The following is a 14,883-nucleotide window of genomic DNA, read 5'->3' as shown; positions in this document are numbered from 1 at the left end:
CTCCTGTTTCTCTGAGGAAGGTCAGACCGAAAGCGCGCTCAAGCACAAGGTTCTGACGATCCGGAATCCCGTCCAAGACACAGTTTCAGCTGGCTCTATTTGGACCCTGGTCTCCGGTATTGATCACCGATGGGTGATATATGCTTTTAACTATTCGTTTTATGTAAGTGTGTTTTTGTCAAAATAAAACTCTTTTATGGTTAAGCCGTATTGCACCATATATCTATCATTCTGAGTCTCCAGTATATCTACGGAGTTTGATGTCCTACGCCATCTAGCGGAGGTTTCCCCATATTGCACAGAAGTCCCTGTGAGAACTAAGGACCAATGCCATCTGGTGGACGATATGCTATATTTACTCATATCTATGTGAGTTGAACAAATAAATACTCCTTCTATTTGTTACCAAAACTGGTTGCACTATGTTTTGTATGTCTTAATTTTTCAGACATGTATCTTCTGTGAAATAAGTACACGACAACAATTGCAATCATTACTATCAAAGTAAGCTATTAAGGAGATTTGTTTTATTGGGTGAAATTAGTAGCGCCGGGTGTGGTCACTACATTGTGTGTTTGGTTCTTTTCTGGGGTCTTGGTGAAGGCTCATTTGTTACCACATAGGCTGCCACTATATACATTTTAGCGCAGATCAAACTACACCATTCTGTTTTGTCTGAGATTCTTTCACCAGTGTTTGAACTGCAGCCATTATGTTCACCTTTCGGGAACAAAGGAGAGAACTGTTTGAAAATGTATTTTCCCAGGATACTAAAGATATTTCTGTGGAAGATGAAGATCTTACCTCTGTATTACATAATTTAGACACAGTAATTCAGAGAGAAAACCGGTTATGGTGGGAGATTAATACCTTAGAACGGTATCAAGCTGATAACTTGATACCTAAAGGCCTAAGGATCCAGAAAATTCCCTCTTTTGATCCCACAAATGAGGACTTCAAGAGGGAATGGGATTCAATTTTGGACCAATGCTCACACCGTTTAATTGAATTAATACTTAAGGACAGAAAAAGAACTCTGGTAGCTACGAATGAGGAAGTAGATAAATTATACTCATTGGTAAAACCTTTTAAAGAATTAGAGGATGTTAGAGATGCAGAGGCTGAGATCGTAAGAAAGAGAGAAAAAGAAAAAAATATTTAAGAGATATAGATGATTCTAAAAACCCTAACAATATCATACAAACTAAGGATCCAATAGAAGTTAGAGAAAAAACAAAACCGTTTGTTAAAAATCAGTTTAAAAGGAAAAGATTAAGAACATTAACTGATGATACCTATAGAGATCACATAGAGAAACCACGGAGAGCATATGATTATAAAAGAACACAGTCTCAGAGGGACAATTATAGGAGTTCTAATTTCCATTGGAAGGAGGATTATCTTGATAAAGAGTTCTATAAAGAAGATGACAGATATGATGGAGCTAGACAGGAGAATTGGAGAAACAGGAGAAATAATAGATCACCTTTTTTAGGAAGAGGTCAACGAACAAGATGGAGAAACTAAAAATAAAGATAGATGTACTTAAAAAGAAGAAAAAGAACAAAAGGGGTAGGAGAGGTGGTTTACAAAAAAGAAAACCAAAAGTTAGTAAGCCCTCAACAAACAATATATTGGATAGTGAAACTAAAATATTTAATCTAAGTAGTAGGATATTAACAAAAGACGAGGAAAGGGTGTTAAAGAGAGGTCTCAAATTCGCACCCACTAGTCAATTGGAACCATTTGACTTTTACATAGATTTACAAAAGTATATACGTAAACTTACAGTAAAAAAATTCTTTTTAAATAAAGATGAAAAGGAAACTGGGGACAATAAAGATGCATCAAATCCGAAGTTTAGACCAAAGTCTTCCTTTTATCCAACATATTGCAAGGGTAGTTTTCTAGACTGCTTTAGTAAGTTGGTATTGGATGATGTGGAGAAAGTCATTAAAAAAATACGTAGGAATTGTAATTTAACAAGGAAAGAGTGGCACCCCTTAAAAGGGTTAAAGGATGATGACCAATTAATTGTGAAACCAGCAGATAAGGGTGGAGGGATAGTCCTGATGAACAGAATAGATTATATTGCAGAGATTGAACGTCAGCTCAATGATGGGGTTACATATAAGAAATTAAAAAGTAACCCTACGGAGAAAATAATGAAATCTTTAAAGGATTTAACTGATGATGCTTTATCTAAAGAAATAATTACTAAACATGAATATGACTACATTAATTTGAAACATCCATCAATACCAACTATGTACACTCTGCAAAAAGTTTATAAGGACCCCCTCCACCCTCCCGGTAGACCTATTGTATCGGGCATAAATAGTGTCACTTCAAATTTATCCTCAGTAATAGACCATTATCTACAGCCATTGGTACGAAAAACTAAGTCGTACATCAAAGACACCAATGATGTACTGGTCTTATTATCTAATACCAATTGGTGTGACAATTACATTATGGTCAGTGCCGACGTGTCGACACTATATACCATAATACAAGAAAATAAAGGTGTTGAAGCTGTCCAATACTTTTTGAATCAGTCTGATTACTCCTTGGATTTAAGAGAGTTCATAATAAAAAGTATAAGATTCATACTTAATAATAACTATTTTGTATTCAACGGGAACTATTTCCTACAGTGTGTTGGCACGGCAATGGGCACCAAATTCGCTCCCAGTTACGCCAACCTATTTATGGCCTATTGGGAGGACCTCACCATATGGCGTGGTGGCGTGCTGGGAGCGAATTTGGTGCTCTGGCGCAGATATATTGATGATCTGCTTTTCTTTTGGAATGTCAGTAGAGAGGAACTTGATTCTTTCTGTGCTTCATTAAACATGAATGAATTTAATATCAATCTAACTACAAATATTAGTAATATAAAGTTACTTTTCCTGGATCTCTGTATTTATATAAAAAAACAATCAATACAGACCAGGTTATACAGAAAGCCTACTGACTCTAACAGCTATATTAGTATTGATAGTCAACATCATAACAGTTGGCTAGATAGCATACCATATAGTCAATATATGCGAGTAAAGCGAAACTGCACTGACCCTGAAGTGTGTGATAATATATCCACCGATATGACTAATCGTTTTTTATAAAAAGGCTATAGTCTAGAACATCTTACGAAAGCACAGACAAAAGTCAATATCTTTGACCGGAAAGATCTGATTGGCAAACCAAAATTAACCAATAAAGACGATACCTATCAGTGGTCATTCATATGTAACTTTAATTGCCAACACAAAGAAATTGAAAAGGTCTTTGAAAGACATTGGAATGTGATCAAAAAAGATCCTATTATAGGCTCCTGTTTACCAATGAAACCCGCCTTCATTTATAGGAAATCAAAATCCTTAAAAGATAAATTGGTACACAGCTCTATTGAAAATAATAAAAGGAGCAGTATCCGTACCCTGGGTTTTCACCGTTGTGCCACCTGCAATATGTGCAGGGCAACAAAAGGTATTAATAAATTGAAAGAATTTTCGGTAAAGGGGATCAAATATGACATAAAGGAATTTATTACGTGCAATTCCAAAAACATCATATATGCCATAGAATGTCAATGTTCCTTGTTATATATAGGAAAAACAACAAGATGTTTAAAAACAAGGTTAGGGGAACATCTGTACAACATAAAAAGAGGGTTGGAGACACATGCCTTGTCTTCCTATTTTAAAAATGTACATGGGGGCAAGGTAGGCGGAATCAAATCCTTTTGGGGCATCCAATTAATTAATCCAACATGGCGGGATAAAGATATCGATGTCCCCTTAGCCAAAGCTGAGATGCGTTGGATCTATAAACTTGGCTCCCTAATTCCCAACGGCCTTAACTCCGACTTCGAACTTAAATGGTTTTTAGAATCCTGATCTCTGAACCCCTGTCTTATCTTAGCACAATTTTAAATGTATGTATTTTTATTGTTTTTTATATGGATTGTATTTTATCTTGTCTTTTGGGATCCACGTCTCTTCTAAAATGATCATGACCTCATCGATGTATATATGGACCATTGAACACTCTCTTATTATGCGGACCCATGCTGGAATTGAAAAACGCTGCTATGTGGAACGCAAACAGGAAGAACGAAGACGCCGGTGGAACGCAAATGTCACTTCCGGTGACGCACTTCCGCATAGGAAGCCGATGCGCGTCAGGATTATGATTGTCCACAGGAGGGTGGGCAATTAAGAGGGTATTTAATGGCTCCTGGTGTGTTGAACCTTATGCTTCTGAGGAAGGTCTTTCAGACCGAAAGCGCGCTCAAACACAAGGTTCTGACGATCCGGAATCCCGTCCAAGACACAATTTCAGCTGGCTCTGTTTGGACCCTGGTCTCCGGTATTGATCACCGATGGGTGATATATGCTTTTAACTATTCGTTTTATGTAAGTGTGTTTTTGTCAAAATAAAACTCTTTTATGGTTAAGCCGTATTGCACCATATATCTATCATTCTGAGTCTCCAGTATATCTACGGAGTTTGATGTCCTACGCCATCTAGTGGAGGTTTCCCCATATTGCACAGAAGTCCCTGTGAGAACTAAGGACCAATGCCATCTGGTGGACGATATGCTATATTTACTCATATCTATGTGAGTTGAACAAATAAATACTCCTTCTATTTGTTACCAAAACTGGTTGCACTATGTTTTGTATGTCTTAATTTTTCAGACATGTATCTTCTGTGAAATAAGTACACGACAACAATTGTAATCATTACTATCAAAGTAAGCTATTAAGGAGATTTGTTTTATTGGGTGAAATTAGTAGCGCCGGGTGTGGTCACTAAATTGTGTGTTTGGTTCTTGTCTGGGGTCTTGGTGAAGGCTCATTTGTTACCACATAGTCTGCCACTATATACATTTTAGCGCAGATCAAACTACACCATTCTCTTTAATAGTTTATTTTGTCTAACATAATGAATGTGTTTAGCATAAACGTTATATAGCTGCTTATGGATGTATTACTGTAAGTACTATGTATTATGGTCATATTTATGCATTACTACTAGATTTAAATGTTCTGTGTTTTTTTTTGTAGCTGTTCTAATGCTTGTTGATGCAGTTGTCATGGTGATGGGGTTTTGTCACTGACACGCGCTGCTCAACTGTAGCGCTGACGTGTCTTGGTCGCGACTCTGACGGGAGCCGTGTACCGCTTCCGGCCCGGCGGCTGGCGCTGGCGCCAGCCAGTAGGAGCTTCCCTTTCACTTGGTGATGTACTAATAAAAGGTAAGCGTTTTTAACTTGTTGTATATATCCTGAAGACGGTATAAAACCGAAACGTTGATACGATATTATTGAGTCTGTCATCTATATCCGTGAGTGCCGCACCAATTGTCTGCATATATATATATATATATATATATATATATCCCCTTGAAGAAGTCCAGACCTTGACGGACGAAACGCGTTGGCACTGTTTTGCTGCTGAACTCCTCTAATGGACAGATAAGCGTTTGAACTTTTAATTTCCTGTACACATGTCTTTTGGCTATCTTATACCAATTGGGACTGTCTGCTGCGCTGTCCCTTTTTAGATGGACAGATAAGCTTTTTTAAACTTTTGATCTTGTACGTGTGTTGTCTAGCCATTGTATGTCTTTGTATATTAAATTGTTACTATTTTTAATGTCCGGGCTACTAATGAGGTTTAATTGGGAATAAGCATGTTCCCTAATTTACTGCCCTTCATATGCAAATGATTTTATTTGATTGTGAGAACGATACACACTATGTTCTATTGTGTTTTTTCTCTCTACATGCTAATCCAAAATTGAGGAACACTCGTTGGAAGTTCTTTTACAACCAGATAAGTGTCCTTGGTTATAACTCTACCCACCTGGCCACTTTCTGTATAATTCATTATCACACTCAGAAGCGCTTATTTTCTCTACTACTATTCTTTGTCTATGTGTACACCATACACAATATTTTGTATTATGAGCTGCTACCCTTAAAGGGGGTAAAGAGTGTTATTTAATATTACCCCATCACTACACTTTTGTACTAAAGCGCCTAGGTTTCTGCTATTCTGTATATATATATATATATATCTATATTAGAGATGAGTGAGTTCGGTTCTCCAAGATCCAAATCCCCCCGAACTTCACCTATTTTACATGGTTCCTCGGATCTTCCCGCCTTGCTCGGTTAACCCGAACGCGCCCGAACGTCATCATCCCGCTGTCGGATTCTCGCGAGATTCGTATTCTATATAAAGAGCCGCGTGTCGCCGCCATTTTTCACTCGTGCATTGGAGATTGAACGGAGAGGACATGGCTGCGTTCTCTCCCTTAAAAGCTCTGTATCTGTGCTCAGTGTGCTGCAAATATCTGCTCAGTGTGCTGCAAATATCTGTGCTCAGTTTGCTGCAAATATCTACGTTCTCTGCCTGAAAACGCTCCATATCTGTGCTCAGTGTGCTGCATTTTGGTGACCAGCAGTATACATATAGTACAGTACAGTAGGCCATTGCTGTATCTTGCAACTCTGTGTCAAGTATACTATCTCTGTGCTGCATTATTGTGAGCAGTATATAGTAGGACAGTGCAGCATTTTGGTGACCAGCAGTATAAATATAGTACAGTACAGAAGGCCATTGCTGTATCTTGCAACTCTGTGTCAAGTATACTATCTCGGTGCTGCATTATTGTGAGCAGTATATAGTAGGACAGTGCAGCATTTTGGTTACCAGCATTATAAATATAGTACAGTACAGTAGGCCATTGCTGTATCTTGCAGTTCTGTGTCAAGTATACTATCTCTGTGCTGCATTATTGTGAGCTGTATATAGTAGGACAGTGAAGCATTTTGGTGACCAGCAGTATAAATATAGTACAGTACAGTAGGCCATTGCTGTATCTTGCAGTTCTGTGTCAAGTATACTATCTCTGTGCTGCATTATTGTGAGCTGTATATAGTAGGACAGTGAAGCATTTTGGTGACCAGCAGTATAAATATAGTACAGTACAGTAGGCCATTGCTGTATCTTGCAGCTCTGTGTCAAGTATACTATCTCTGTGCTGCATTATTGTGAGCAGTATATAGTAGGACAGTGCAGCATTTTGGTGACCAGCAGTATACATATAGTACAGTACAGTAGGCCATTGCTGTATCTTGCAGCTCTGTGTCACTTCTAGTATCCTGATCAATGCTCAATATCTGCTGCATTGTTGTGACCAGTATGTATACTGTACTGTGCGACGTGTGTTATACACCTGGTGATTTTATACATCCTGTAATCTGTACTGAGCGATGTGTGAGATACACCTGGGGATTATACACCCTATATACTGTACTGTGTGATGTGTGAGATACACCTGGGGATCATACACCCTATATTATTATTATCCTTTATTTATATGGTGCCACAAGGGTTACGCAGCGCCCAATTACAGAGTACATAAATAATCAAACAGGAAAACAGCAACTTACAGTTGATGACAGTATAGGACAAGTACAGGGTAAATAAACATAGTTACATCAGCAGATGACACTGGAATAAGTATCAGGTGGCAGAATACTGCTGGATGTGGTACAGTTGAAGATTATTAAAGTAAGACAAAGGATAAGCACATGAGGGAAGAGGGTCCTGCTCGTGAGAGCTTACAATCTAAAGGGGAGTGTTAGACAGACATGGGTGACACAGATGGGGTACATAGAGAACGTGGAACAGAGGGTTAGGATGAGATTTGGCTGGGTTTGGTGAAGAAGTGGACCCCCAGAAGGCACAAGTCAATACTTAACATTGCAACATTTTACTGGGCTATGCAGGAAAAAATTAAAAATAGGGAAAAAAAAAAAAGAATTGATAACTTCTACCGCTTTCAAAAAGGTCAATGGAAGCTGAAATAATGGACAACTACCTCATGGAAGCCAGATACAGTATACCAAACAGTACTTAGCAGAGTTAGGAATGAGTGCTTATGAAATACAGTAACATTTTTGTCACAACTGAGGGCTGGTGCTGAACAGGGGGAAGCCTCAGTTGTAGGGGCTGAGGTATATGTGTACCTGGGAGGTAGTACAGGGTTCTTGGACATGCAGGGAACCTTTAGAACAAATGCCCGAAGGCGTGACCACGATAACAAGGGAAAGTTCAAAGGTTTTATTAACCACAGTTCAGAGGAATACTGATGACTTGGTACTGGTAATAGGAAACACAGTTCAGAGAAATACTTGGGATCGATGACGGAACACCGATGGTGACTTGGAATCGATGACGGAACACCGATGGCTACTTTGGGATCGTTGGTAAGCTTTGAGTGAAGCTGGGGTTCGCAGATAGAAATGCACTATTGTACTTAGAAGCACAGGTGAAGAATGAAGTGATGCTGGGGATAGCTGGAGAATGGCTGCTGGGAAGCCGGAGTTCAGACACAGGTGAATCAGGGTAGACTGTAGAGGGTTAATCACTGGAGTGTTGGGTTACACTGCAGAGTATAATCACCAGGGAGTCAGGCTGTACTGCAGAGAAAGTCCATGGGAGAACTGCACACTGGAATCACTGAAGACAATTGAAGCACTGACATCTTTCCACCCCAGGAACAGGATATTTATACCTGCTGGGAAGCAGGGATTGGCTGGCTGATTAACCAGAGACCAGAGTGCAGCTGCTGTGTAATCAGGCTTAGAGCAGAGTGCAGCTGATTGGCTGAAAGGTAACATGTGATTAGGAAAACATGGCTGCGCCCATGGTAGCTTTTGGAGGGAAAGATTGTTTGTAACTTGAATGTGAGCTTTAACCATGAAGCTGCCAGAATCACAGTAAAGAGATTTGAGACAATGAGATGCAGCGTGCTGCACACAGACAGTGCAGATGGAATCCAGGCTTGGAACACTGGGACAGTTTCAGGAGGCATTTGGAAGGTAAATACTGATAAGGAATTACCTAGATCGTGACAGCACCCCCTCCATTAGGAGTGGCCCCAGGACACTTCTTATAAGTTCTTTACCTGAACAAATGGAAGGATCTAGATTGAATCCTGATGAACTTGAACTGGCTGGGACCAGAGGAGACTGTACCGGACCTATGGACGAGACCAAATTAAGTCCAGACAAACTTGAACCGGTTGAGACCGGCGGAGACTTTAGACCGACGGATAGGACCGGATTAGATCCAAAGGTATTGGAATCGGCTGGAACCGAAGGAGGCTGATCTGGACAGACGGATGGGACCGGATTGGGTCCAGAAAAGCTTGAACTGGCTGGGACCGGAGGAGTCTTCGGATTGACGGTTGAATCAGCTGGAACTGAAGGAGTCTTTGGACCTACGGATGGAACCGGATTGGGTCCAGAGATATTGGAATCGGCTGGAACCGAAGGAGTCTTTGGACCTACGGATGGAACTGGATTGGGTCCAGAGATATCGGAATCGGCTGGAACCGAAGGAATCTTCAGACAGACGGATGGAACTGGATTGAGTCTAAAGACCGTTGAATCAGCTGGAACTGAAGGAGTCAGAATCCGGTTAGAACCGGAATAAGTGGTATCCGAGTGTTCAGTTAGACCATCCTGGACCTGGTCCATGCTGGATGCCAACAGGGTGGTGCTCTCTGAAGACGGCAAACAGGAGTTCATAACTGCATCTGTAGCACAAAAATTTCCATCTGGGAACTTGGCTCTGGATACTTCCCTTGGGACTGAAACTTTGGTGACCCCTCCTGGGGTTGATGAATCAGACACCTCTCTCAGGGTTGTTTTCTCCAGCACCCCTCCTGGGGTTGACAGATCAGAAACTCCTTTTTGAGAAGACTCATATGCCCCTACTAGAGCTTGAACATTGGATACCCCTCCTTGGGCTGTAGACACAGACGCCCCTCCTTGGGCTGTAGACACAGACGCCCCTCCTTGGGCTGAGTAGAGAGCATCATCATTCCAGGAAAGTTCGGACGCTAGGATCTGGTACTGTACCAGATATTTACCGACTGTTCGTTTCCCCTGACGTAGCCGGAGGATATCAGAGGAGGCAGAGGTCACACGACCTGGTTCATCAAAGATGCGCCTGAAGGTTGCCACGAAATCTGCATATGAAGAGAGCAGGGCATCAGACTTCTCCCATAGAGGTGATACCCAATCGAGGGCGGAGCCACTGAGGAGGGAGATGATGTAAGCAACCTTGGTGCGGTCAGTTGGGAAACTGCCAGGCTGTAATTCAAAATATATCTCACACTGATTTAGGAAACCCCGACAGGCTTTTGGGGAACCATCAAACTTGGCAGGCGTCGGTAAATGGAGACAAGGAGCAGAAACGGGAGTGGTGGGTGGGGATACCACCAAAGGTACTGCAGTCGGCACACTGGATGCCCCTGAACCACGGAGGGTTACTTGTATTCCATCCAGCCGAGAGGAGAGGTCCTGGAGACAGCGGATCACATGGCCCTGTGCAGTCTCCTGACGTTCAAGGCAGGCTGCAAGTTCTTGCATCGGCCTGGTCGCTTGGACCTGGTCTCCGGCCGGATCCATTAGGTCAGTGCTTACTGTCACAACTGAGGGCTGGTGCTGACCAGGGGGAAGCCTCAGTTGTAGGGGCTGAGGTATATGTGTACCTGGGAGGCAGTACAGGGTTCTTGGACATGCAGGGAACCTTTAGAACAAATGCCCGAAGGCAGACCATGACAACAAGGGAAAGTTCAAAGGTTTTATTAAACACAATTCAGAGGAATACTGATGACTTGGTACTGGTAATAGGAAACACAGTTCAGAGAAATACTTGGGATCGATGACGGAACACCGATGGTGACTTGGAATCGATGACGGAACACCGATGGTTACTTTGGGATCGTTGGTAAGCTTTGAGTGAAGCTGGGGTTCGCAGATAGAAATGCACTATTGTACTTAGAAGCACAGGTGAAGCATGAAGTGATGCTGGGGATCGCTGGAGAAGAAGCTGGAGAATGGCTGCTGGGAAGCCGGAGTTCAGACACAGGTGAATCAGGGTAGACTGTAGAGGGTTAATCACTGGAGTGTCGGGTTACACTGCAGAGTATAATCACCAGGGAGTCAGGCTGTACTGCAGAGAAAGTCCATGGGATAACTGCACATTGGAATCACTGAAGACAATTGAAGCACTGACATCTTTCCACCCCAGGAACAGGATATTTATACCTGCTGGGAAGCAGGGATTGGCTGGCTGATTAACCAGAGACCAGAGTGCAGCTGCTGTGTAATCAGGCTGAGAGCAGAGTGCAGCTGATAGGCTGAAAGGTAACATGTGATTAGGAAAACATGGCTGCGCCCATGGTAGCTTTTGGAGGGAAAGATTGTTTGTAACTTGAATGTGAGCTTTAACCATGAAGCTGCCAGAATCACAGTAAAGAGATTTGAGACAATGAGATGCAGCGTGCTGCACACAGACAGTGCAGATGGAATCCAGGCTTGGAACACTGGAACAGTCTCAGGAGGCATTTGGAAGGTAAATACTGATAAGGAATTACCTAGATCGTGACAATTTTGTCATAATATTTCAGAAACTGCATGGCTGGTCTCTTGCACTCTTTTACACTACCTGCTATAGGATTTATGTTCAAAAACATTATGTCTCCATAATCCCAAAAATGTCAGTCTTCTTGGAAAGTGGTTTGTTCCTTTGTAAGGGAAAGAGAGCAAACGTTCTCAAACAACGGTTTCTCCATTTCTTTTCTTCTGGGTAGGGATTGTGGATTCGCAGGAATATATGAGCATTTCTGTAGTCAGAAAGCAGCAACTTTCTATAAATGTTTACGAATAATTCCATTGATTTTGGCATTTTCTTCCAGTGATTTGGACCAATAATACCATTGATTAGAACGAATAATTCCAGTGATTTTGTCATTTTATTCCAGTGATTTGGAGCAATAATACCATTGTTTAATATGAATAATTCCTGTGATATTGAGGTGCTTAGCTTAGCCGTCCAGCGACCACAGTGCACCTTTTTTTCTCTTTTCTTTGCATCATGTGCTGTTTGGGGCCAATATTTTTAAGTGCCATCCTGTCTGACACTGCAGTGCCACTCCTAGATGGGCCAGGTGTTTGTGCCGCCCTCTCGGGTCGCTTTGCTTAGTCATCCAGCGACCTCGGTGCAAATTTTAGGACTAAATACAGCATTGTGAGGTGTGAGGTGTTCAGAATAGACTGGAAATGAGTGGAAATTGTGGTTATTGAGGTTAATAATACTGTAGGAGCAAAATTACCCTCAAATTCTATGATTTAAGCTGTTTTTGAGGGTTTTTTTAAAAAAAAACACCCGAATCCAAAACACACCCGAATCCGACAAAAAAATTTCAGGGAGGTTTTGCCAAAACGCATCCGTATCCAAAACATGGCCGCGGAGCCGAATCCAAAACCTAAACACAAAACCCGAAAAATTTCCGGTGCACATCTGCATATATATATATATATATATATATATTAGTGATGAGCGGGTTCGGTTCCTCGGGAACCGAACCCCCCGAACTTCACCCATTTTACACGGGTCCGAGGCATACTCGGATTCTCCCGTATGGCTCGGTTAACCCGAGCGCGCCCGAACGTCATCATCCCGCTGTCGGATTCTCGCGAGATTCGGATTCTATATAAGCAGCCGCGCGTTTCCGCCATTTCCACTCGTGCATTGGAAATGTTAGGGAGAGGACGTGGCTGGCATCCTCTCCGTTTATTAATAATATTTGTGCTTATTGCTTAATTGTGGGGACTGGGGAGCAGCTGTATTATATAGGAGGAGCACAGTGCAGAGTTTTGCTGACAGTGACCACCAGTATACGTTGTCTGGCTGAAAAACACTCCATATCTGTGCTCAATGTGCTGCATATATCTGTGCTCACACTGCTTAATTGTGGGGACTGGGCAGCAGCTGTATTATATAGGAGGAGTACAGTGCAGAGTTTTGCTGACAGTGACCACCAGTATACGTTGTCTGCCTGAAAAACACTCCATATCTGTGCTCAGTGTGCTGCATATATCTGTGCTCACACTGCTTAATTGTGGGGACTGGGGAGCAGCTGTATTATATAGGAGGAGTACAGTGCAGAGTTTTGCTGACAGTGACCACCAGTATATATAGCAGTACGGTACAGTAGGCCACTGCTCTACCTACCTCTATGTCGTCAAGTATACTATCCATCCATACCTGTGGTGCATTTCAGTTGTGCGCAGTATATATAGTAGTAGGCCATTGCTATTGATACTGGCATATAATTCCACATATTAAAAAATGGAGAACAAAAATGTGGAGGTTAAAATAGGGAAAGATCAAGATCCACTTCCACCTCGTGCTGAAGCTGCTGCCACTAGTCATGGCCGAGACGATGAAATGCCATCAACGTCGTCTGCCAAGGCCGATGCCCAATGTCATAGTAGAGAGCATGTAAAATCCAAAAAACAAAAGTTCAGTAAAATTACCCAAAAATCAAAATTGAAAGCGTCTGATGAGAAGCGTAAACTTGCCAATATGCCATTTACGGCACGGAGTGGCAAGGAACGGCTGAGGCCCTCTCCTATGTTCATGGCTAGTGGTTCAGATTCACATGAGGATGAAAGCACTCATCCTCTCGCTAGAAAACTGCAGTGCCACTCCTAGATGGGCCAGGTGTTTGTGTCGGCCACTTGGGTCGCTTAGCTTAGTCATACAGCGACCTTGGTGTGCCTATTTTTTTCTTTGCATCATGTGCTGTTTTGGGGACTATTTTTTTGAAGTGCCATCCTGTCTGACACGGCAGTGCCACTCCTAGATGGGCCAGGTGTTTGTGTCGGCCACTTGTGTCGCTTAGCTTAGTCACACAGCGACCTTGGTGTGCCTCTTTTTTTCTTTGCATCATGTGCTGTTTGGGGACTATTTTTTTGAAGTGCTATCCTGTCTGACACTGCAGTGCCACTCCTAGATGGGCCAGGTGTTTGTGTCGGCCACTTGTGTCGCTTAGCTTAGTCACACAGCGACCTTGGTGTGCCTCTTTTTTTCTTTGCATCATGTGCTGTTTGGGGACAATTTTTTTGAAGTGCCATCCTGTCTGACACTGCAGTGCCACTCCTAGATGCTCCAGGTGGTTGTGTCGGCCACTTGTGTCGCTTAACTTAGCCATCCAGCGACCTCGGTGCAAATTTTTGGACTAAAAATAATATTGTGAGGTGTTCAGAATAGACTGAAAATGAGTCAAAATTATGGTTATTGAGGTTAATAATACTATGGGATCAAAATGACCCCCAAATTCTATGATTTAAGCTGTTTTCGAGGGTTTTTTGTAAAAAAAAAAACGAATCCAAAACACACCCGAATACGACAAAAAATTTTCAGGGAGGTTTTGCCAAAACGCGTCCGAATCCAAAACACGGCCGCGGAACCGAATCCAAAACCAAAATACAAAACCCGAAAAATTTCCGGTGCACATCACTAATATATATATATATATATATATGTATATATATATATTTACCACAGTTATTAACTGCGCATAGGATATTTCTCTCTGTTCAATTCAAATAATCAGTCCTTTTTAATCGATGTAAATGCTGCCAGTTCCTGAAAAGCCGATCCGCCGGCTAAGTACATGTAAAGAAACAGAAAAAAGGAAGGCGCAAATATGAGCAGAGTATGAAATCTTTACTAGTAAAAGAGTAAAAGCTCACGTACATCGAAGTAAAATAATACCAGCTCCCGTTTCCAAAACCCCACAAGAAACGTCTCCGGATCGCACCCAGCAGTGCTTCAGACAGGGGAACTTTAGCGGTTCACATTCAGCTGTGCTTCCATCCAAGCACTCAATCACAGTGCATGCGGCTGCTCGTTCAGCACTTGGTGTAAGCGTCCCGACCGGTTTCGTCACAATAGACTTCGTCAGGGTGGCGTGTGGCCAAACGGAGTTTCCGTGTAG

The 14,883-nt window shown here is 42.1% G+C and overlaps 1 long non-coding RNA gene across 1 annotated transcript in view; it reads left to right on the top strand.

Moving 5' to 3' along the window:
• Window positions 1–14,883, top strand: part of LOC134965071 (uncharacterized) — a 122,267-nt gene that overhangs the window by 88,019 nt on the left and 19,365 nt on the right. The window contains exon 2 of the long non-coding RNA XR_010188298.1: window positions 5,076–5,266. This is a non-coding gene — a long non-coding RNA (uncharacterized LOC134965071). The remainder of the gene's footprint in view (window positions 1–5,075; window positions 5,267–14,883) is intronic.

This window comes from Pseudophryne corroboree, chromosome 10 (genome assembly GCF_028390025.1).
Source record: "Pseudophryne corroboree isolate aPseCor3 chromosome 10, aPseCor3.hap2, whole genome shotgun sequence".
NCBI lineage: Eukaryota > Metazoa > Chordata > Amphibia > Anura > Myobatrachidae > Pseudophryne > Pseudophryne corroboree.
This window is presented reverse-complemented; position numbering and strand designations above follow the sequence as displayed.